Raw genomic sequence first — 24,601 nt, forward strand, 5'->3', positions numbered from 1 at the left:
ATCTATACTGATGGTTAAAAGATGGAGTAAGGTTTCTACTCGAAAAGCATAAACAGACGGCAGCGTTGATCCGGATCAACTCGGGAATTAACTGCAGTTGATCCGGATTAAGTCCGAGTTAATCCGGATCAACTCTGCCGTCTGTTTAAGCTTTAAGGACCTGACGAAGAGATATTTACGCTAGAAAGGCCAATCGTCGATAGCTAAGTTTCATAGTCAATAGGATCCAACGTTGTAAAATCGGGAGTTGTACGGAAACCCGGGTATAGAAATATCGAAGAAAATGAGACAGCTGAAGAGATGATGGACCTTCACTCGAAATGTTTTAGTTTTTTTTTTTTTTTTTTTTAACTTTCATTTGGGCTTACAAATGGTTTATTCGGTTAATGCCCTGTGTGTTTTATTTTTTCCTTATGAACCACACTGACTCCGGAGGGCACTTTCAATGGAGAACTTTGCCGTTGAGTGAAATTATGGGACAGTTAAGCATCTTTATTGACGTTACTGACTCCATGCAAATAATATTGTGTCGGTAACGATGTTTAACTGGGGATTAATGTTAACCGGAGATAGTGAAAACGGCCCTTAGATTGAATTTTCCGTCGGTCATCTACCTATATATGTATGTATGTAATTTCAACAGCCAGCCCGAAGCACAATCTATCAATAGACAAGAAACGAAAACCAATTACATAGGTGTTGATTTATTTTTGCACACTCACAGATGACATGTATGTATGTATGCGCAAGGCCAAATATGTTGCGTTTTATTTGCACTCTACTGTAAGTGTAAAACACAGCGCACTCTAGCAATTCACACTCAGCTGTAATAGTTGCTTTCGATGTTGCTGCTGCTGCTGTTGATGATGGCGCTGCTGACAGCGCGTGAAAACGCCACAATCAACGTCTGTGCGGGGCACAACTAGAATTTAGCAGTTTTATTACTATTTTTTCTGAGTGTTCATTTATTCTTAGCGCTTGGAATTGGGTCAAAAATATACTTGCACATGGCTGTGGCGATGATGATGATGCTTTCGGTGGCGCTCAAACCAGCAGCGAAAGCGTTTCACGCTCGATAGGCATTGGAATCGCAGATGGTTAAAAATGTAAACGCTTTTTGCATGCAAGGTTTTATAAAATGGTTAATTCGTAAAAAAATGAGTTTTAGAGTACTTTAAGCGATAATTTTTTCCCAAAACAAAATACTTACGACTACCTTTATGATAATCTGTTTACCTTTTAACATGCTCAAAAAAAAACTCACATCATTTGTATTGTTTTTTTATGCTCAATTTTAATAATAGAGTGCATACTTACAACTCGACTGAAGGGTAACACCACTCTAGCGACCGAAAAAGTTATAAATATATCGTCGTTTAAAGTGGAAAACCACATATAGTGGTTCTGCAAAACCTTGCAACTGATATTTGTGCCAAAAATGCGATGTGCTCACCCGCAGCTCCTGGCATCAAGCCTAATCCATGCATACTAAAAAATCAATATTCAGATATTAAAGGGAAAATATAGTTAGGGACAAAATAGAACCCCGCTTTGAAATAAGACCGGTTTTGCATTCTCTTGATACGCGATTTTGTACTTAACAAAAAAAAAAAAAAACACAGAACGAGGAATTATTTTTGTATGAATTATTAAAGCGCATATTTAAGTGCACAAACATATATATTCTTATTATTATTATTACCACGTTCATATCGATTTGCTTTCTTGTTTGTCCAGATCTCAGAACAAACGTTGCAGTATGGTAAAAGTATTTCCTATAAAAACTAATACACACTGCGTTAGCTTTACCATTGTTGTGGGAATAGGGTGCATTCGCAGGTATGCGCCTCACGCATTTCATTTTAAATCTCATAAATTGTTTATAATCACTTTTGTTAAAATTTTAAAAAGGAAAAATTATTTAAAAAATGTGTAGTCCATTTTTAGAAATGTGGTATATCAAAAAGTTTTTTAATTAAATTTTTTGCAAACTGCAACATCTCCTCTATCTCCTATTCAATATTTATTTTCAAATCGGGACTGGGAGAGTCATTCTTCAGAGCAATACCGAATTGTTTTAGAGCCACGATTGGTTTATTTTAGCTTTAGCGCAAAATCTAATGCAGTGCTTTCAAAACGGTTTCTTTGCAAACTTCCGCTGATGTTTTGACCCCTTGCTCCACAAACCACCAAACAATGACTGAAGCCCTTTTCGACCAGTGGAACCAGTTCGGGTACTTTCTTGTTAAATGACGGCAATAACGCAAATTTGTGTTATTTCCCAATTGAATGTGAAATAACACAAATTTGCTTTATTTCATTTCTCGTTGAGCAATAAGACCAACTTTTAAACTCAACAATTGAGGAATAAAGCAAAATAGTGCACATATGTAGGTAGTCGCCCAGTTACATTTGACAAAAAGTAGTACATAAACAAGTTAAATGGACGGATTTGTAAGCGTCCCCCGCCCCCTTCCATCCTTTCCCAACTATGCACTGGTGGCATTATAACCGTTTAGAAAAAATAATAATAATATAATAACACTAGTTCACTTCTGAAACTGCTTTTTAATGCCCAAGTAATGGGAATTATTGCGTATGGTGATATTGCATGCACCCCACTCATGGTGGAATTATACCAAGTGAAGTAATATTAGAGTGAAAAGAAAGAGTGACACAGCCTTATTTGAAAATTTGCCTATAAAATAGGACCATAGCGAGAAAGCTGTTTATTACTTCACCTGTGTATTGCGCCATTCATCCCACCTGCTTGTACGCGGATTCGTCCAAATTTAGAAGTCTGAGAGTAGGTACAATTTTACATATTGTTACATCACTATTTCGTACCACTGTTCGCTCCGTCTTCGAAATCTACAGTTCGGCAAGTGATGATAATGCAGAAATTTTAACTGAAGATAAAACTCAAAACAATATTCTCTGTATTATACATATGCTGCGCCATGCCATGGCAGAATTATACCAGGTGAAGTAATTAGCGAAGAAAGATTTTGACACTGCCTTATTTGAAAAATTGCCTTTAAAATTCGACTATAAAGCTGGATTTACATGATGCGATTTTCTAGGCGATTCAACATTGCTCAAGAAAAATCGCTCGTGTAAATATTGATTCAAAAATGGCTTGCCTCAAAGTAGACAGCATGTCAACTTTTGCAGGCGTTTATCGCAGCCGATTAAGACAGCCGAATGTCAAAAAATAAAGCCAGAAAGCTGTTTTATTAGTTCACCTGTTTATTGCGCCATGGTTCCATGCAAACGTTTTATGGGTTTCCTGCAATGTTTTCAACATATTAAAAAGGATGCAGACAAAATTCATATAAAACGCTATGTCTTATTTGCCGAGCAGTTAGACGCTTTCCTTATATTTTGTTAAACTTTTCATAAGTAAAAATACTTGTTTAATTGTATTTTTGGAATAAACAAAGTTATTTTTCCTCCTGTCAGTAAACTGTTTTTGTTACAAATAGTATAAATAAGCAATGTGAGATAAGCCAAAATTTGTTTTATTTCCAACCCTTGTTGTAAACGACCTTTTAGAGGAACTGGAAAAAGTAGGCTGCCGGGTGATCACCCATATAGATGATGGGGAACTTTTGGTTAAGTCACGATTTCTACACACCCTTTTTGATCTGGCTCAAGGTTACCTGCCCCAGATAACTAGGTGGGCGATCAACGGCGGCCTCGCAGACAGGGTCAATTACTTAGGCTTGATCCTAAATATGAAGGTATCGTGGGGGAGCTATCGGTAAAAGGTGAGGTATCTGCCCAAAGTGACTCATTAGCTCTCTGAAACCAGATTTAAGCTTATCTTGTTTCACGGAGCCCCTTCCTGGTGGTACTCACTAGAAAAGGCTACACTTGTAAAACAACCGGAGCGTTTACAGCGTATCGCCCTAATCAGAATTAGTGGAGCATAAGGAACAAAACCTACACTGGCGCTTAATGTCATATTGAGCACGGCGCCTGCGGATATTGCAAACAGAATTGTCACAGAATGAACTGCTATTAGGCTCAGGGAAACCGGGTGGTAACAGATTACAGCGCCTCCGAAATGGCTCCCAGGAGCTCCTTCTTTACCTATATTCCGTCAAGAGAGGACTGTGTAGGGCGGGGTTACTCGAAGATGGGAGCGGTAAACTTCACGGACGGATCGAAACTTGAAGGCAGAGTTGGAGGAGGTTTCTTCTGTCGGAAACATTCCACGAAAACTACGTTAAGGCTTCTAGACTTCTGCTATGTCTTTCAGATGGAAATATCTGCCATCAAACAAGCGGTAGACTCGCTGCTAATGGGTGTGATGGTGCGCTCAAAATCGGTAAAGGAATATCTGACCTCTCTATCAATCGCGTCGGAGTACTTCTTAATAAGGCTAGTTTAGGCGCCGGGTCACAGTGACATCGCGGGAAACTACGTGGCTCAAGACCTGGCGTTGGAAATGCACCCTTAAAACGTTATCCCCAGATAAGGACGCAGTACTCGCGATAATGAAATTGTAATACTCTACTAAATACCTAATAAAATGGACAGATGACAGCGATGCTCCTTTTGTGACATAAAAAGGAAAAGAAGACCTTTCTCTGCTGCATAAAATATTTTTATAGGGCACTTCAAAATACTCTTGGCAGTGCAAGACACGAGTGACCCATCGTTATCACCTAAAGGTGCCGAAAAACACAGTACCCCGCAAGGGCTAGTTATAGGGGTTCCGACAGCTGTCAAGAGGAAGATGCGGTGGTAGCATTTTGGCTCGCATTCTTAACCAACACTGAGCTCTCATGGAACGAAATTAGCCGCATTCGAAATTTGGTAATCGGCTCGCGGCGTTTCGCCGACTAAATTAAGGCTCCCCGTTCAGTTTTTTCGTGGTATCACAAAATACAATCTCTTAGTTGTCGAAGTGTGTCCCTTGCCTGGGGCAACCACTTTATCCTAACCCAACCTAACCTGTACTTCTTTCAGTTATGAAATATTTCATATTGCGATTTTTCATTTTCATTAGTTTGCGTGCTCATCTTGCAAAATGTCTGTAGATACTTATTTACATGACATATAATAGTACAATTGCCTATTCACGTTCAACCTTATTTCATTACGGCCTCAATAGCTTGTGCTTATGTAAAGGATAAAATTCCACAGCTTCCTGTTGGGTAACAATGTTCCTTTCAAAAGCTCTCTGGCAGTAACTTGCGTAGGCAGTACGTTGGCGAACAGATGGATTGTGGATATGTACAATACTTATGTATGTCTGTTTGTATGAAAGTACATATGAATAAGGTTTTTATGCATAAATATATGTGTATGCATATATGCGTACCTGATCCATATTCATGGCGAAACACACAGTCATTCTTTCTATTGCTTAAAACTATCACTCCTGTATCAGTTTTTACTTAAGTTAAAATCAAAATACGAACGACAGGGTGGACCAAATAAGACCTTCCAATGTTAAACACGTATAACTTCTTTATTTTTTTAATATTATTGTTATTTACTTTCTACATGTTATAGTTAATCTCTTGGAAAGTCATAATCATAATTAGCCACACACATTGATTTTTTAGGTAATGCATTCACTCATTTTTTTATTACTAACCCGCTCTGCATACTTGGTATATATACCCTGCAAAAATCACGACTACTCCATGCATAAAGAGTACTCTCAAAGGGTCAAGTTTGGGGTACTCAACTTAACCACGATTCATATAAAAAAATGTGGTCCAATTAACATTGCGATGTCCTAGAGCAGGACCATATACTCCAGGTCTGCATTACATCAGACTAGCACAAAACTACTCCAACATATTAACGATGGCATTGTTGATATATTTTTTGGTTTGTACTACATGGTTTTGTTTTTCACTTCACAGATGCTTTTACGCAATTATTAAAAACAAAAAAAGAAAATAGAAATAAAAAATTACATGTTGCCTCTGACGACTCGGGGCCTACTGGAAGCTAAAAAATAACAGCAAGCATCTCTGCACGTTTAGCACGAAAAATTTTAAACGATAATTTCATATAAAGTATTCATTTTTACTATGCATTATTTCCCCCAGTGTTTACTACGAGTGAATATAATCCATAACTGAGCTTGGCGGAGCGCATCGACTGCAATGGAAAATCTGCCACTACTCAGACAAGGCCGCCCATCAAATACTCAACACTTAAATAACGGGTTTGGCTAGTCGTGATCTCCATAATGAACCATACTTTATAGTCAAATCCTTGGAGGCCTGTGCCAGTCATTTTAAAACACCACAGAAGCTTGGTGGTCGCCAGTGATCGGACTTCTACCACATTGTGGTAGATCTGCCACTTTTTGAGCATCTACCACACAAGGTCTGAAATCGACCACATATTCACGTTTTTGAGTAGTTTTATTTTTTCTCGATATAATTTTCTTAATTTTAAACACTAACAACAAAGCCGAATGGGAGGATGAAATAAACTATAAAATAGTAAATTTTCTCAATAATAAATTTTCGACAGGAAACGTGGTTTTATTGTGTTAAATTGCAAAATATATGATTTATAAAAATAATTAATAGCGATTCTTGTGAAAGTATAATATCAGTGCATCTAAAGTTTTTTACATTTTCCTGTGGATTTGTAAAATCGGCAAATCCCAAGTAGCGGTTTCTGGAACGTGCCACATTTGTTCGCTTCATCCTGATGTGATAAAAAGAAACGCTGGCAGCACTCCGAAAGGTTGCAGAAATCTCTCAAAATATGTTCGAAAAATATCTTGATATGGAAGGAACTCAAGGAAAACAATTGCCAAAACTAAACGCAATTTTTAGCAACTTCAATCTTGCACTTTTTATATTATATTTAAAATGTTTACAATTTTGGTGACACCTTGCAGAATTTTTTAAATTTTTGTACCAAATTTGATCCAAAACCTGAGATCTACCACATTTTTTTTGAGTCCGATCACTGGTGGTGGCCTCGGAACGAGCTCGTACGCACGTCGTGATAACAGAGAATTTATTGAATTATTCTCCTCACCTCACCTCAATTCCCCTCAAGCTCTGAAAAGCCAGAGATCGGAAATAGTTCCTAATGACTAGAAACATCCGAAACTCCCGATATCCTTAATTTTTGATACCAAGCAAGTATTTAGTATTTAGTCAAGTCATAAATACTACTTAAGTGCTTTTATATTCAGTATTAAGTGAAGCCATAAATTTTGTTTCTAGCAGGGCCCGAATCGCGCATTCGTGATCGAGTGATTACTCGATTCGAATGGAATCAGCTAAAATAGCAACTCTTTTTCCAAAATATAATTTAAATTGACGAATCGCCTTTGACCTCAAAATCAAATTTTGATTCGAGTTGCGTTCGATATGGAATGCCGCGATTCGGGCCCAGTATTTAATAAAGCCAAAATCTCTAGGTACCTTTGTACTTTGAGAGAAATAGCGACGCCTAAGTGTTTGGCTGAGCTTCTCCTCCCTTTTGTGGTGTGCGTCTTTATGTTTTTACGCAAATGGAAAAAGGATTCTATGAGAAACTCTTTCAAGGCAGAAGTGCCCTCGAGGTTCGCCATTGCCTGCCGAGGGACGACCGCTGTTAGAAAAAACTTTTCCTAATTTGGTAGCATCCACTTCTAACCACTCAGCCAGAGCGGCAGTATTTAGTTCTGGGAAAATAAGTAAATACATAACCTTAAAGTATTTAGCATAATTATAAATGTAAGTACTGTCATACTCGGCAAATACTTTCGTATTTAGTACCTAATATTTAGTAAATACAATTTCGCCCATCTCTGGTGCTCGTGTGCATAGAGTGTAACATAATCGAACGAAAAAGGCGCAGTGCCAGTAGAGTTGAAAAGAATTGTGTCAGACATGATATGGCAAGCGCATACATATGCACGAGTTTTGTAAAACATATTTTTTAAATTCGAGGTACAAGCGTATTTACATGCACATAACTACATACACATGCATGTATGTACATAAGTACATACAATTGTAGTACATAATGCATACACATTTTCTAAATTATGAACTATGCCAGTTTATTGCTAAGTGGCTTATTTTGTAGCTATTTTTATAGGCATTTAATAATAAAATCAGTGAATTTTATTAAGTTTATTTGATACTTACATTGATCAGCCGTTTTCCTGAAAAATCATGTGTTATCTGAAAGTACACAATAAAAAAATATTAATTACATATGCGATTAAAACATTACCAGATACACTTATGAACCTAAAATACTCTTACATTGAATTCCTACCCCTTGATGAAGCCCAAAAATAAGCTTAGTCATAGAGACCAATTAATGTTGTTTTTTCTAATGTTTTACTAAAAAATAAATATTCATGTAGGTACTTAAAATTTATTTATTTATTGTTTTTTAAGCGTTTTAATGTCTTAAAGTCGTAAAACTTTCAATGAAAGCATCGTAATGCCTCAGCACCTAAAAATGTGTCCATGTAAAATTACGGTTAAAATGGTTTTAGGGGATTCGCCGTGTATGATAAGATCTAAATATAAACCCGTTCGAATACTTCAGGATTTGAGGAAAGTTTATTGATGGCGAAAAACCTTGTGTTAGATGTAATCCGGGAACAGCTTCCGGTAAAATCCTGCGAATCCTGAAGTACCTGGAACAGGCTTTATATATTTTTTATCAGTTTAAAAACATTTCGGTGTAGTTACAAATGCCATAAAACCACTTTAACCGTTATTTTACATGGACACATCTTTAGGCTCTGAGGCATTACGATGCTCACCTCGTCTTCTAAATCTCCTAGTTTTGGGTATACATATATATGTATTTCTGGCTATAGCTTAGTAACCAGCTCTAAAAAAAGCAAAACCCCCATATAAAAAACGCTGGAAGATTTACGCAACATACGATATGTGGCAAAAACGCAAATAAAACACTGCTTTGAGTAGCTTTTCAATAGTTCTAAAGTTCCTGAAAGGGGAAAATTCTGAATAGGGAAAAGTTCTGCAAAATTACACAAAAAAAAAAACAAAAAAAGAAAAAGGTTTCAAAAAAGTCGAAAAAGTTGAATGTTTGAAAATAAAAATAAAAATTAAAACTGGCTTTTGAATAGTTCTACAGTTCAAACTAAAAATTAAAACTGTTCTAAGTAGCTTTTCAATAGTTCTAGAGTCCCTAAAAAGGAAAAAGTTCTGCAAAATTACGCCGCAAAAACCTTTAAAAAAAAGTAGAAAGTGCAATTTTTGAAGAAAAATAAAGATGAAAACTGCTCTGAGTAGCTTTTCAATAGTTCTAAAGGTCCTGAAAAAGGAAAAAAGTTCTGCAAAATTACGCGGAAAAAAATATTCTGTCGAAAATGTTGAATGTTTGAAAAACAAGTAATTTTTAAGCAAAACACAAAACCGACTTCAATTCTCATATACAAATTTTAGATTATCGTTGATTTCTTCATGATCCGATGTTCGGATTTAAACCAAATTATTATGTGAGGTAACACCTTTCCTTTCAAAAAAGAATTATAGAAATCGGTTAACGTGGACCAAAGTTGTGCGGTAACATACATAAACAAGCAAACAAAAAATATTCCGACGAACTGATAACCTTTCTCCTTTTTATGAAGTCGGTTAAAAAATCAAAACTGTTCTGAGTAGCTTTTCAATAGTTCTAGAGTTCCTGAAAAGTAAAAAAAAAAAAAAAAAAATTCTTTTGAAGCCAATAAGTTAATTATTCTCTGTGAAAATTGATGTTTTCCAGTAAAACCATTTAGCAAGAAGTTTTAATAATAAGCTCAATAAGAATTTTCACAAATAGGAAAACCCAATGAAAATTTCTGGTTTGTTATATTATTCCGACTAGGAATATAAGTACACGATCTACAAAAATGATGGTAAGAGACATCAATTATAAAATCTTGACTATTGGCTATACCAATAATGAATTTGTTAATACATAGTGGGCAAATGGATGATTTCTCTTGGAGTGTTCGAGGGAAAATTTTTTTACAGACAATAGAACGACGAGCTGTATAAGCTTTACAACGACATGAACATAGTGCAGCGAATTAAAGAATAGCACCTGCACTGGCTCGGCCATGTCGTTCGAATGGACAGAAACGCTACAGCTCTGAAAGTATGCAACTCGGAATCTGCTGGTGGAAGCAGAGGAAGAGGGAAGCCCCCACTGAGATGGAAAGACCAGGTGGAGAAGGGCTTGGCTTCACTTGGCATTTCCAATTGGCCTCGGTTGGCACAGAAGAGAAATGTCTGGTGTGCTTTGTTGAACTCGTCCAAAATCGCTTAGGCGGTTATAGCGCCCAATAATACGAAGAAGAACGTTGGAACAACGTGTCCGAGTCAGTAAATTTTCAAAAATTCCAAAAATATATCAAAAAACTCGTACTTTCTTTAAAATTTATTTACATAATTACATGTGCACAAAGTAATCCTTTATAGCTGATATTTAAGGCTCGCCACATCTTCTCTATTTAGATTTGCATGGATTATTTTTGTAGTTAATAATCTCAAACTTAAAATTCATTATTAGTACAAATAGGTAAAGAACCTGTCATTCGAAATGGACATAAGATATAAAAAGAGACAGGTGTTGCTATAAACGTAGTGCACATACATACGTACAAAGAGTTAACAAATATAGGCACAGCGTTTTATGCACCTAATTTGAGTTGAAAGGCTTTTGATCACTTTGATACAAATAGCTTGTTATTAATATCGCGTTGATTAATTCCCCATGACTGGTGTTAAGAGCATTTGCCACAAACAAACTTTGGCATGTAAACAAATTGTAAGCAACTGCAAATATTTTCGACCCGCTTGATTGGATAGGAAACTATTTCAAAATTCTAGATGTATAAAACCAAAAATTTGTAATAATTTTTATTTAAAGACATGCATACATATGTGCTTAAACGTGTAACATTTATAGGGAGAATAACGAAATGAGCACAGGTGGGGAAGGTATTGGTTCGGACATATTCCTTACGTGGTAATCAACCTATGGCGAAAATTATGATAATCATCATTGGTGCGGTGGCGGCTCGCCCAACCTACTCAGCAGCAATCAAATTTGAAATGTGCGCCGAACCTGAATTCCATATACATAGTTGTGGCGTGGAAAGAGGCAAACCACAAAAAAAAAATGAGCTGCCATTAGAGTACAGTGCAGCTGGGAAGCTGATGGTAGGTCTGAGTTAGGCATAGCTGACCGCAAGCCATTAGTTTGTTCAGCTGTAAGCAGCCAGTCAAAAAAACCACGTCGACGACAACATCAACTTCGGCCAAATATGTACTCGGAGATCCAAATGGGTTTTCAATGGCACAGGTTGTTGCGATTGTCTTCATTACTTGATTGTATTGTACACTCGTATGTTCATATGTATTAGACGGCTGCATGAATTCATTCAAACTTCTAGCCAAACAGAGTACAGTAGATTTGAATATTTAACTTCACATATAAAGCACTCAGCGTTTGGAATTTTGTAAGTTATGAATATACATTTTGTTTTAAATTTTCTACCTTCAAATTGAAGAATGTGAATGAATTAATAAAAAACATTCAAATCATTCAAACTCATTTTGGTTAAAGTTTTTTTTTTTTTAAACAAATTTGTTCGTATTGTAATAGGCGCGCAACAATACTTACATACATACATATGTGTGTTTTTCCATATGTACATAGAAAAAATATTTTTGGATATTCATGCAAAAAATTTTCATTTATTTCAATTCAATTCATTTTCACTTTGATTATTGTAATGTCGACACATATATCGGAACAGATATTCACTCAAATTCACAAAAACTTTAAGCCAAAATCATTCAATCGTTTTGTATATGAATAATTCACAAGCCGTTTTGCATGAATTCTTGCAGACCTCTAATATGTATGTATGTGTGTGTGTATGTACAAGGGGAGGCTGAAAAGTTTTGAGCCTAAGGTATTAAAATAGCTGATAGAATTGTATAAACATTTTATTTTTCTATATTATCCCCCTCTACTTCAATGCACTTCTTTCATCTATCAAGTAAAAATATTCTCCGCCTTGTGTCTTCGAAATGCTCGTCTACTGCCGCCTTCATTTCTACTTCACTCGCATTCACAAATTGGAGAACAGGAGGTAATCGCAGGGTCCAGGTCTGGACTCCTTTGGACAGTTTGCCTCTCCGTTTCTCGACAACCACTTGACGCACTTTTATTAACAATGTGGCATAATAGTCTCCGTTAATTCTAGTTTTTTTAGGAAGATATTCGATGTGCGGAATACTTTCACAATCCCAAGACAGTGGCCATGAGCCGTGGTGGATTGCCTCAATTTTCTATATACTGCATAGGCTCCTGTTTTAACTCTGGATCATACTGCCGTTTAAACGTTTCGTCCACAGTGACAATGCCGGAAAAATGTCGTCTGGATTATCGCCACAGAAGTCTAAAAACTCCTGCGAAGTTGATTTGGCGCTTCTTGTCCAAAAGAGTGTGTATTTTCGGCACCCATCGCTCCACACCCTTTTCATGTGCAAATGATTATGCAAAAAAATGACGCCGATTTGTCTTTGGCTAATGCCTATGGTTTCAGCTATCTGCTCCAACTTGATTCGCCGATCTTTCATAACAAGTTTTTTGACTTTTCCAATATTTTCTTCGGTAACGGAAGTGTTTGGACGCGCTGGCCTGGGATTATCTTCCAACGACTCCCTGCCATACTAGAATTCCCGAATCCAACGTTTAATGATGGCAAATGAAAGTCCAGACTCCCCATACACTGTAGACATCTCTTCAAATGTTTCCGTCGCTGGTTTGTTCTTCTTTATGAGGAATTTGATGACAGCTCTGAACTCCAACGGCTCAATTACTGAATGCGTAAGGATGTTAATGAAATGGAATTCGGTATTTACACTATTAAGGATGATGTTAATGAAATGGAATTCGGTATTTACACTAGTAAGGATATTAGCAATAAGTGGCACGCAGGACAACACATCAATTAAACTTAAAGGTACCTAGGCTCAAAACTTTTCAGCCTCCTCTCGTATATACATATGTCTGAGTTCGGACTGCATATAGTGGCCACAGTTGTTGGTCTTAAGCTCTCGCTGTTGAGGTGACGCAAAAATTCGCGTTCCCAAGAGGTTGACGTAATTATCGAAGCTTGGTCGAATGGTCAGACACGTGATATCACTGGTTTGGCACAAATTAATACTTATAATTTTAGAATTTGCATAGTTTTTATTTTTAATATTAGAGTTTAGATCTAACAGCCCTTATGGCATGTAATACCTATTTTAAGTCCGCGGATGCACCTTAAGCTCAGTAACTGTGTTTAAGGACACGATTTCGAACCGAAAGTATTTTTTTTAATGGGTCCCGAAGATTTTTTCGACTTCGTATTCGTCTTGGATTCGTATGCGTATTGGATTTTGTATTCGTTTTACTGCTGTCTTTCTAACTATTTGTCTCCGCAATCATCTTCGTATTCGGGTTAGGCTTGGCATTTGTCCTCGTATTCGGTTTCATCTTGATATACGTTTTCTTATTTGCCTTCGTCGCCGTATTCGAATTCATCTCCGAACTCATCTTCGGTTGGTCTACGTATTCTTATTCAATCACTTCTGCGCCTTCGTATTTCGGTTCGTATTTATTTGTCTTCGATTTCATCTCTTACAGCTTACATTTCTGGAGAGAAAGGAATAGAAATGCTAACAACACTTCATTTTTTAGAAAAGATCCGTACGAGTTTTCTAATAAATATTCAAAACTTTTGCGAACCTAGACATCCCATAGTTCTTGCCTTAGTAAGTAGTCTTTAGTAAAATAGAGCAGACATTTTTTAGCAGATTTTAACTCCCTAGCTCCTATTATAATATTTTTTTTTTGTCCTAGTACATATGTATGTAAGGAGTGCCCTGTAAGTAAATTTGTAGTAAAACCACACAAACTTTTTATACTAAACTATGTCTATTGTCCAGATCATAAAAACAACAGCCACAAAAACCAAAAACCCCACAAGACTGTATAACGGCATTTAAGATGAGTTTTAATTCTTTACATTTGTGCAACTACTGTAGCGGGAAAATAACGGCCAGACGTGCAACGGCGCCACGCCATCAATGCAAACGACAAGTGCAATTTTGGCATCTCGAACTACTGACAAAATTGCTCGGTTGGTTGGCTGATTGGATAGCTGCTGGTAGTCAAAACAAAAAGTCGCATAGAAGCATAAAAACACCAAGTGCATACACATTGTTAGTGAGTTGTTGCAGGCAAAGGGAGTCGATCACCAAGCAACGTCACTTCCAGCACCACAAAACGCAAGTTGGGAAAACAAAAACCTGACTGCTCGAGCAGCTGCCAATGGCGACAGCGGCACGCAGAGCAGTGCTAAGGCAAAAACATAACAAGAGCAACGAACAACAGCATGTTGAATGGTATGGTGCGGTACGGTATGTACCAGAGACCGTACCGGTTTTGCAAAATATCTTAGTTTTTTTTTATTACACTGTACAGCACTCGGCTGGGTAATGGACCAAACCAACTATTTTTAAGAGATTGAGTCATAAGTAAAAAAAAAAGTAATTTCTCCGTTTTTCGAAGTTAGCCTCCGAAATCGAGATATGGGCCTTCGAAGTTCGAAAGTGGACGTTTGGTAAAAAATTATTTTTAATTATTGCATGTAAAAAGCAAAAAAAAAAGTAAAAAATTACAGACGAGGCGATGGCTTAGTTCGCAAACATGCTAAGTCCACTTTTTATGAAAATTTAAATTTTCATGCAGTAAGATAGCACAAAAGAAAGTTGCCGTAATGTCGTTCTTACTTGTTGTTATGCAGTGCTACGCAAATGTGCTAAGTTCAAAAAAATCAAGAAAAAAATATAAACAGTGGTAATTTTTTTTTAATTTTTTCGATAGAGTTAAAAACGACTTTAGCAAGTACATAATTAGCGATGCAAATTTCAGAAAAATTAGTAACAAACAGCCCACGCTTTGACTTTCATCTACAAACTATTTTTTTATGTTTTAGTTCACTCCATCGTAAAAGTTATTTTAACTTCAAACACAGAAGATAACTATTATATCTCATGTCTGGGAAAACATTGGTAAATTGGTTATTTAATTAGAACATTGTCATGGATTCTGCTGATAAAAATAACAATAGTAATGAAGATTATGGAATTGAAACGGATGACGGCGTTATAGGATTAGTTCCGTATGGTTTTAATACTGATTCCCATGATTCGTACGAGTTACCCTCGACATCAAAACAACGCAAAAAGAGAAACCGTGTTGAAAATTCTAGTTGGTCTAAGATCAGAAATAAAAAACGTAGAGAAAATGTTATTTGGGAAAACAAAAAGTCAGTAGCAGCTGGAATTATGAAAATACAAAAGAACCACGGACATTAAAGGAAAGATGTAGCTGTAAAAAAATATCCCCATAAGTGTGCCCAAATTACTGATGAGGATTCAAAAAAAATATTTAAAGAATTTTGGCAAATGACTTGGAATGAAAAAAAGGTTTATGCGAGTACTTTGATTCAAGTTGTTCCAACTGTAAGACGTCGAAATAGAAAATTGTACAACAAATCAAAAAGATGTCGAACCTAACACTACTACCTCAGAAAAGAAAATAAAAATATTCGAGTCAGCAATTTCATAAATACTTTGAGCATTGGTCGACGAACTGTTAGTGATTGGGTGAAAAACCTTATAGTTTCAGAAACCAGTTCAAATAAAACTGCTACAAAAAAGCACTTAACAAAAGAGAGGCAATCCCTAAATTCTTTTTTTTTTTTTGATTCTATGCCATCAATGGAGTCTCAATACTGTCGTGCTGATACTAAAAAAAACAATATCTTCTGTCAGAGTGGTGTTCACTTTTATGTTAATGTTTGGTGTACCAAAAACAACATTAGACCACATTCCACGTCGGTCTTTTATCAAACATTTGATGCCAAAGATATGGCCTTGTTTGCACCTAAAAAATACCAATGCGATATATGTTCACGGTTCTCAGTCGAAAACCTCTCGCCAGGAATGAAAAGAGGCATTTCATGCCAGCGCGGCCACCTCCGTGCGCGACCTCTAAGGATTTGGATGAAAGTTGAAGAGATTGAAGGTCTAGGTGACAGGAGTATACGTGCAACATATTTTCCCGATATGACACGGGACTTAAATTTTAAGAAAACTTCATACATACCAGTCTTTAAAGTGCTGTATCTTGGAAACCTTTTAACGAAACTTGATGAAAAAAATGTATTTCTTCCGTCTTATTGTGGGCTTTAATTGTACATTTTTTACATTAATGTGCAACGTATAAAAAACAAAAACAAATTAAGTAAACATTTTTCTTTTTACATAAAAACATTGTCTATAATGTCAACTTTAAGTACCCAAATGGGCGTAATGGGCTACTTATGCGTATGGACTCTAGATCGTCTAACGCTCGAGCAATATGATAAATAGACATTGAAATTTTATGAAATTGTATATTTTTGAAAAAGGAAAGGTGTGTAAAAAACAAGAACAATAAATGATATTAACATTTTTCTTGTTGGTGTTTCCGACAGGGTAGGAGTGTGATGTAATGTGGAACGATTTTCCGTCATCCCTTGTCAAATTTGGTTTGGAGACAAATCGGTTTCGGCGTTGTGCCATCTTCAGTGTCATTTTTCGTTCGTAACCTTACTAAAGGGCTGAAATCATAAAAATCTCTGGAAATTTTAAGAGAATAGATCAGATGAGCAAGTCTTCAACTCCTGACGTTACAACAAATTCTTACACCCGAAGCCCTCTACCAATGGGGTAAGAATAATTTAGAGAAAAATAAGGTGCTGTATGTTTCCAATGGGATGCCAGTAAAAGATAACTGCAACTAACTTTATTTCGCAGTATCTACCTTTAGTCCCTACAAATCACCAGGACAAAAAAGGGTCTATCCTTGTCAACTTCAACTATATAGCCTCAGTCCTCTCCAGACTATACAGAGCTCCTACAGTGCCATATTCAGTAGATGGGCAGAGGATAAGACCATATTTTTACCGAAGGCAGGTAAACCTAAGCAGATGACTTCATTCTACAGATCAATTAGCTCTCCTAAAAGGCATGAAGAAAATCTTAAATCAACACATCAGGGAAGTCACCCAACGGAACGACAACTGAATTAGAACCAATTTGCCTATCAACCACGCAAATCATCGCATATCTTACTTCGAAAATCGAAAAGGTTCTGGGGTCTAAGAACATAGCCCTTTGTGCCTTCAATGGCATTCAGGGGCTTTTGGCAACACGTCATACGGAGCAATAAGAAATACCCTGATATGCAAGGGAGTAAGCTCCGTCATTATGAATTGGGTGCATTCTATGCTAAAAACAAGGAAGATTAGGAGCGGGGATGCACGAAAGAATCCATTACAGCCATAAGAGGTTACCCTCAAGGGGTTGTACTCTCTCCTCTCGTATGGACTAAGCTTATAGACGAACTCCTCTTCATACTGAACGACCATGGCTTCGAAACACAAGGCTATGCAGAATTTATTCTGGGCGGCACTAGAATAGGTCTTTCAAATGAAGCCAAATACCTGGGGGTGTGACTGGATAAGACACTTACCTGGAATGCACATTTGGATGCAACCGCCAACAAGGCAATGAGAGCCTTCTTCGCATGGACGCGAATTTATGGGAAAACATGGAGACTGTTCCTCAAAATGACTTACTGGCCATTTAACACGGTTGTAAAGCCGATAGTCACCTACGCATGCTTGGTGGACAAAAGCGACACAAAGAACTGCTAGCACAAAACTAAGCAAACTGCAGTGAATGGTGTGCATGGCCATAACAGTAACTATGTGGACCTGTTGTGCTGGCGCACATAGTGCTCTTGTAGGTATACCGTCCTTCCAAATTTTTATAGAGAGCCGTCTTTCGGCACTGATAATCTCAAATAATTCCAAATTAAAAACCGGATACATGACAAATCATATGAAGGATCTTCACAAACGAGCCCATAACGCGCATGAGGCACGCAGTAGCTCCCAAACTAGTCATTTCTAGGAATTTCAAGGTATCTATTGCGCACCGATCATTCTGGAGTACAGGAAACCCTTACACTAAACCTGGAGTTGAAGTTTGGTACACTGACGGATGAAAATTTGAAAATGAAGAAACTGGAGCTGGTATGTATATTTTGACCGACTTTTAAAAGGTTGATACCAATGGGCAGATACCACACAATTTTTCAAGCAGAGATTCATGCGATAGAGATCTGTGGCAGAGAATGCCTCAGAATAGACACAGCTTCTTAAAACATCTGTATTATGCCGGGCAGTCAGGCTTCCTAGCTAGCGTTGAGGTCCCACACAAAAACATCAGAACTAGTGTACGATTGCCTCATCATCCTAAATGCTCGTGGTAGCAAGAACACAGTATTACTGGGCTGGGTGCCAGGGCATGAAACCACGATCGCAATGAACAGGCGGACCACCTAGCTAAACACGGAGTTTTAAATAAGCTCAGAAATCTAGGCAGGGAAGACCTTCAAACTCTCGCTGGGTACTTCAAGGGATATTGTTTCCTGCGTTATTACCTCAGTAAAATGAATCTTTCAGACAAGAGCGTCTGTCGCTTCTGTGAGATGGGCGAAGAAACACCAGGACACATCCTTTTTGAATGTTTTGCTTTCGTTAGACGCAGGCTCGCTCACCTAGGTTGTATAACACTTAATCCATTCGAAATATGGAACAAAAATCCCACCGAAATGTTAGCCTATATTAAAAGCCCTGTAGTAGGGTAAAGGGCCACGCACAACAGGCGACCCTAGAGGTCGCAGTGCTCATGGCTCGTAACAATAAACGAGGGCACTAAATAGGCCCTTAGATTTCGCAACATTTACGTAACATGAGTCGAACTGACGTTTGCATAAAAAAACTTTATATTTTATAACATAGCATTAGTATTGCGAAATCTAAAACCTTATTTAGAGCTGCCTTCGAAATGCCTTCCACCAAGAAAGAGGTATTTTTTATACGCATAGAAATTGTTGAAGCGAATTTCACCTGAGAGTAGGATAAAGGGTGGTGGATATGGTTATATTTAAATACATACATATCTGAGCATTGAATTACGGACAAAGGTGAAATTTGCATTTTCCGGGTGATTTTTAAATATTTCTGGTAAAGCAGTGATTTTTATAAAGTAAATAAATAAAATTATATTTAAAAAACTATATTATAATTGCCATTCGTACTGTCATCAGGTATGTAACTTGAGAATAGAAACCGCTGCATTTTTAGGCGCATCAATATTACATAGTTACATCCCGAGCTAATAAAAGGAAGGTGAAAGCACTTTTTTCAATTCTAAAAAAATTTTAAGATTGATAAGAGTATTTTGTTAAAATAAATCTTAATATCGATTTTCAAATACATATTCCCACTCAAGCACTGAAAGTGTTAATTGAACCTTGGCCAAAAGCTGCACTCTTTGCTAAAATTGGCTGTACGTAAAGCCGTGCACCTCACACCAATTTCTTAATAGCAAAGTAAACAATAGATCAGAGCTTCTTAAAGTGTGCTCCGCGGAACCCAAGGGTTCCGTAGAAAAGTCACTGGGGTTCCGCGAAATCAATTTTGGTATGAATAAACACTACATAAGAGCATTGCTAGCTTGTTGTTTTTTTTTTAGCCGGCATGTGTTTTTGGCCGCTGAAGCCAAAGGGTTATATACAACTTTCTACAAGGAACGCTATGAATTGTCAAATGAAATGTGAAATGTTATAACTAAGCACTTGGTAAATCACCTGAAATATTAGTCAGATTATTTTTCCGATGGTAGTACATAGTAATATCGGTTTGGTACAAAATCCATTTACGAAGCATTCATAGATCTCCAGAGTAGTGAAAGAGTTTTGGGTTAGTGTTAAGAGTAAATATCATGAAGTCGCTAAAAAAGACCATCTTAACTTTGCTTCCTTCTGTCACAAGGTACACTTACCTATTCGAAATTGAACGCTACCCCAGAAATGCGCATGCAGCTTTCAGACATATCGAACTACTATTTTATACCATAATTAATAACAGTGAAACAATTTCATTCTTTACATTAAAATTTAAAGTATATATATTATTTCAAGTAAAAGTTTTTATTCATATTTAAATTGCACTGCCTTTGATTTTTAGTAATTTGATGTGGGATTCCATAAAGTGAAAGGTGTTTAGTAAGGGTTCCATTATCTTAAAAGTTTAAGAACCCCTGCGATAGACAGATAATAAATGAAGTGCTAAAAAATTAATTCAATAGCTATTTGAAATGGAAATGCAAAACAACAAAAAACATTCGAAGACTCTCGGCCATAAATTGGGACAAAAAAAGTATCAAAGCACCAAAATAAAAAAGCAAACAAATTGGTTAGTGAAAAGAAAACATGAAAAATATGATTTTTGAATGAAAGCGAAAATAATGAATAAATATTTAAGCGTTGTACACTTCCTATGACATAATTTGGCGTGAGACGCGCAAAATTAAATTGGATGAACCAAAGAAACAGCTGAGATTCGAATGACTGCTTGAATATATGAACATTAATTGTTTAAATGTACATAATTAGTTAAGATTATGCAAGTGCGAGTAAGCAAAGAAAACGTAGCAATGAGCAGGTAGTAATAATTACAATATAATCACATAAAAATTAAAACCATTAATGTACCGCAGAAGCATACTGTGCGGAAACAAGAGCATTAACTTAATTTGTGAAGAAACTAAAACTCTACTTATTTAATTCTTCGCTTGCACTTTATGACTATTTGTGTACTGTCAAATACTAGGCACCCTTTTCTCAGTAGACCTTGTGTGATTTATAAGTAAATAACACAAAGCTCCACCCAAAGCTGACCCAATAGTAAATTTTAAATACTGGTTTTATAGGAAACAATCAATCTAAATAACACAAAATGTAATCGACTCTGCACGTCGTTCTCCTCATTTTGATATAACTTTTTATGGGTCTATCCTTGCTTTTCCTGGTATTTACAAACATCCGACCAAAATTGTAATACATTTCACAGTGGTGAAAGCAATAAAAACAGTCGACGCTAACACTTGCCTAAGAGCTTGTTCCAACTTCTCCTCCAATTGGTGTGTGTTCCTTGATTTTGTCGCACAAATGGAGGGGTCTACACGGACGACGGCTTTCCGAGGGGCAATCACCATTATAAAAATATCTTGCTTTGGATGGTGGTCGAAACCAGAGTCGATCCAGAGTCATACTAGGTGATACTGCGTACCTCTAACTACTCGGCTTGGTGTAATCGCGATGAAAAGTTACTTCAGTAGGGAAGTACCTCCAAAACACGGACTTCTTCGGAAGACAAAAAAAAATTAACCACGACTTTTTTTATATGTATATAGGAATAAAATTAAGTTACTAGGTGCCATATCAGGACCATGTTTTCGTTTTAAACAGGCGCTTGAGAGAAACGATGGTAAAGAATGGTTCGCCTTCACTTCTCACAAACAAATGCAGGTGAACTATCATGCTGATCTTCCCTTATCATGATTTATTAAAAAAAAAACTTCAAACTTAAAATTATTTTGTGTGTTATATTATATTTAATTTATCTCAATTAAATGCAAAATATTTAAACTCAACCAAAAAAAAAAATTGGATGATTAATTTTTCTATTTTATCCTCTTCAAAATATTTTCAAACTAAAACTGTGATAAAAACTTAATTACCTTATTCCCTTAATTCAAGATGAATTTAATTTCTCAAACAGGTGGCAACCCTCCGTGATATAGTTTAGAAATAAAGCCTTTTCAAGACCGTTTTGATTGATACCTACATTGTAATAATTCATTTAACTTTCTAAATGATTAGATGGCAACCTTCAAACACCTCGAAAAATAAAGTTTTCTGACACTCTTTCGTTTGATGCTTCAACCTGTGTATAATTTCCCTCTCCAAAACTTCTTTGACCTCTTCTAATCGAGATAAAAGCTATGCTATATTTTAAGTGGAACTAAATGCCATCGACGTGCAAAATTTCATGATGATCGGTTTAGCAATTAAAAGTGAAAACGTAACAAACAAATAAACGCACTCCGCATTTATAATATTAAACAAGGATTAACATAAAATGTTTTAATATTAATTCTTAAATTAAAAAATTTCATTCAAATACGTATTGGAAAATCCCTCAAATCTCAAAGCGTACAATAACTGGGCTTTTAAAAATCTACATATGTTCATGGTCTATTCTTTTCCGCAAATGGCCATACATATTTCATTTAATTTTATTAATCAATATACAATATGCTTACAGACTATATGATAAATAAAGAACAGAGTAACGCAAAAAAATAAATAACATGAATTTAGTAACAAACGCAAATTTGCAAAAACAGACGTCTAAAAACGCTATACAAATCTTTTTTCTCTAAAAAATTTATCAAACCACACAATCGAGGTTCTACAAAATCACTTTCGGTATTGATCATGCTCAAAATTGGATGAACAAAGCCAGCGACAAACTACTCAAACATCTTCTGACACCCGTACCGACCGAGATTTATTTGAATTGTTTATTTTGAAAGTGACATAAGTCATTTTCATCTATTGTACTTATATTGTGGTTGGTTACTTCTAACTGAATGCAACAGTAAATCGTTCTACCGTCATAAACTAGTGTAAAAACTTTTTATGTTTGGTTACTAAAGTTGAACGAATAACAGACGCGTTCAGATACATGTAAATGAGCACTAAAGCCAAACGTCAAAAGTCACATAAAATGACGTATGACACTCTCACAATAAACGGCTTATATGCCCAATAGTGGTTGCTGCTGTTTAACCCTGATCTTGTTACTTATATGGCAATTGTTGGAATAGCTACAATATGTGGCCTAACACAATCCAAACAGAAAACACTTCCGATCTGTAAATATCACACTAATTCAGCTCCTCCGCATAAACGCATGTCCGGATTCCATAAATGGCATAATTGTACAAGTAATTTGAAGTAGTGACAATTAGTGTAGCAATGATTCATTTAAATGCAATTAAGTAGTGTGTATTACAGATGCCACATGCCGCACAACTGAGCCTCTCCCCTTTGCCTAACCAGAATTTTCTCAAATGGGCATTACATCTTAAAATGCCATTGTACTCTGTTCATTAATTAATTGTCGGGTCGTTCGTCTTAGTTCAGCAAGTCATAGCGAACAAAAGAAATGATGAAATGCATTTCCAACTGTCTACGCAGTCAAGTGAGCACAGGATGCCGGGTGGTGGTCGGCGTGTAGGGGGCCAATTAGACATTTGACTAAATTAATATTCCTTTAAGTTTAATGTCGCATAGTATTTGCTCTTTATGTATCTTTATTTGTATAAGCATATGCAAGTATGTATATATATTTATTTGTATCTGTATACTTGCTCGACTTTGTAGGCTGGTGCACTGACTTGCTTGTCGGTCGGATGTGTTGTTGACCTGATCTGTTGCACACAGCTCATAAGTTGTCGACAACAAAGCTAGTCAGTCGGTCGGTCTGCCTTGCCTTTGAGATGATTCATGTTATCAACTATTTTACTTTATGTTTTGATATCGTTGACTCGTGTCATCGTGTAGCTTGTCGACATTGTTTACGGCTTTTCTCAAGAAATTTTTCCGCATTATTGTACATGAACTACTTGTAATTGCATATAATCCATATTGTATGGGAAGGCTGTATTTTTTATCAGATTTATTGTGATAAACTCATCTTAAACTTACAAAGAAATCGGATTTGTCTTATAATTAATGAGTGAACTTGTTTTATTAATAACAAGTAATTAACTTAGTTGCTCCTACGCCAGCTGAAATAGCGTTGCATTTACACCTTTTGTTAGTTGACAATTTCAGTAATATTCAGTATTCCCTCCAGGGCTGGGCACGCAGCACTAAAATATCAATGCACTGAGCATTTCATTACCACTATTCGTGTAGTGGTAGTAAAAGCAATTTTTTGTGTGTAGTGAAAATTCTGTTTCACTATCTATGTAGTGCTAGTGAAATTTGAAATGAGCTACCTCTAATGCCCTAATGGTATTGAAATTTTAAATTCATGGCATTTTGCCCAGCTCTGATTTGATCCACGTTTTTCATCCCCTCATGCCGAAGCTCATAAGTAAATACTTTTTTAATAACTAACTACTATGTATGTAGGTCTGCTAATTCATTCATTCAATTGTAGCACTTGTTGGTAAGAGTGATTCTGCGTTCAATTTCAATGCTGACATTATTATCGGTGTTAATGCCGGTTCCCAAGTAAACGAAATTCTTTACTTTCTCGAAATTGTAACTGTCACCAGTGACCTCGGTGCTAAGGCGCGAATGTGCTGACTGTTTGTTTGATGACAGGAGATACCTCGTCTTGTCGTCGTTTACCACCAGACCCATTCGCTTTGCTTCATTATCCAACTTGGAAAATGCAGAACATACTACGCGGTTTTTAATACCGATGATATCGATGTCATCGACATAAGCCAGCAATTGCACGCTCTTGTATTAAATTGTTCCTGAGCGGTTAAGTTCTACAGCTCTTATTATCTTCTCCAACATCAGATTAAAGAAGTCACATGAA

General features: G+C 36.5%; 1 protein-coding gene across 1 annotated transcript in view; it reads right to left on the reverse strand.

Annotated features, from left to right (window-relative positions):
* The window catches only part of LOC118738032 (F-actin-monooxygenase Mical), a gene marked incomplete in the record, with an annotated part of 215,264 nt that overhangs the window by 91,923 nt on the left and 98,740 nt on the right, over positions 1-24,601 (reverse strand). Inside the window, 1 exon segment of the mRNA XM_036468909.1 lies at positions 8,130-8,165.

The sequence above is a fragment of the Rhagoletis pomonella genome, unplaced genomic scaffold, assembly GCF_013731165.1.
Source record: "Rhagoletis pomonella isolate Grant_MI unplaced genomic scaffold, Rhpom_1.0 Rhpom_scaffold_00004, whole genome shotgun sequence".
Taxonomy (NCBI): domain Eukaryota; kingdom Metazoa; phylum Arthropoda; class Insecta; order Diptera; family Tephritidae; genus Rhagoletis; species Rhagoletis pomonella.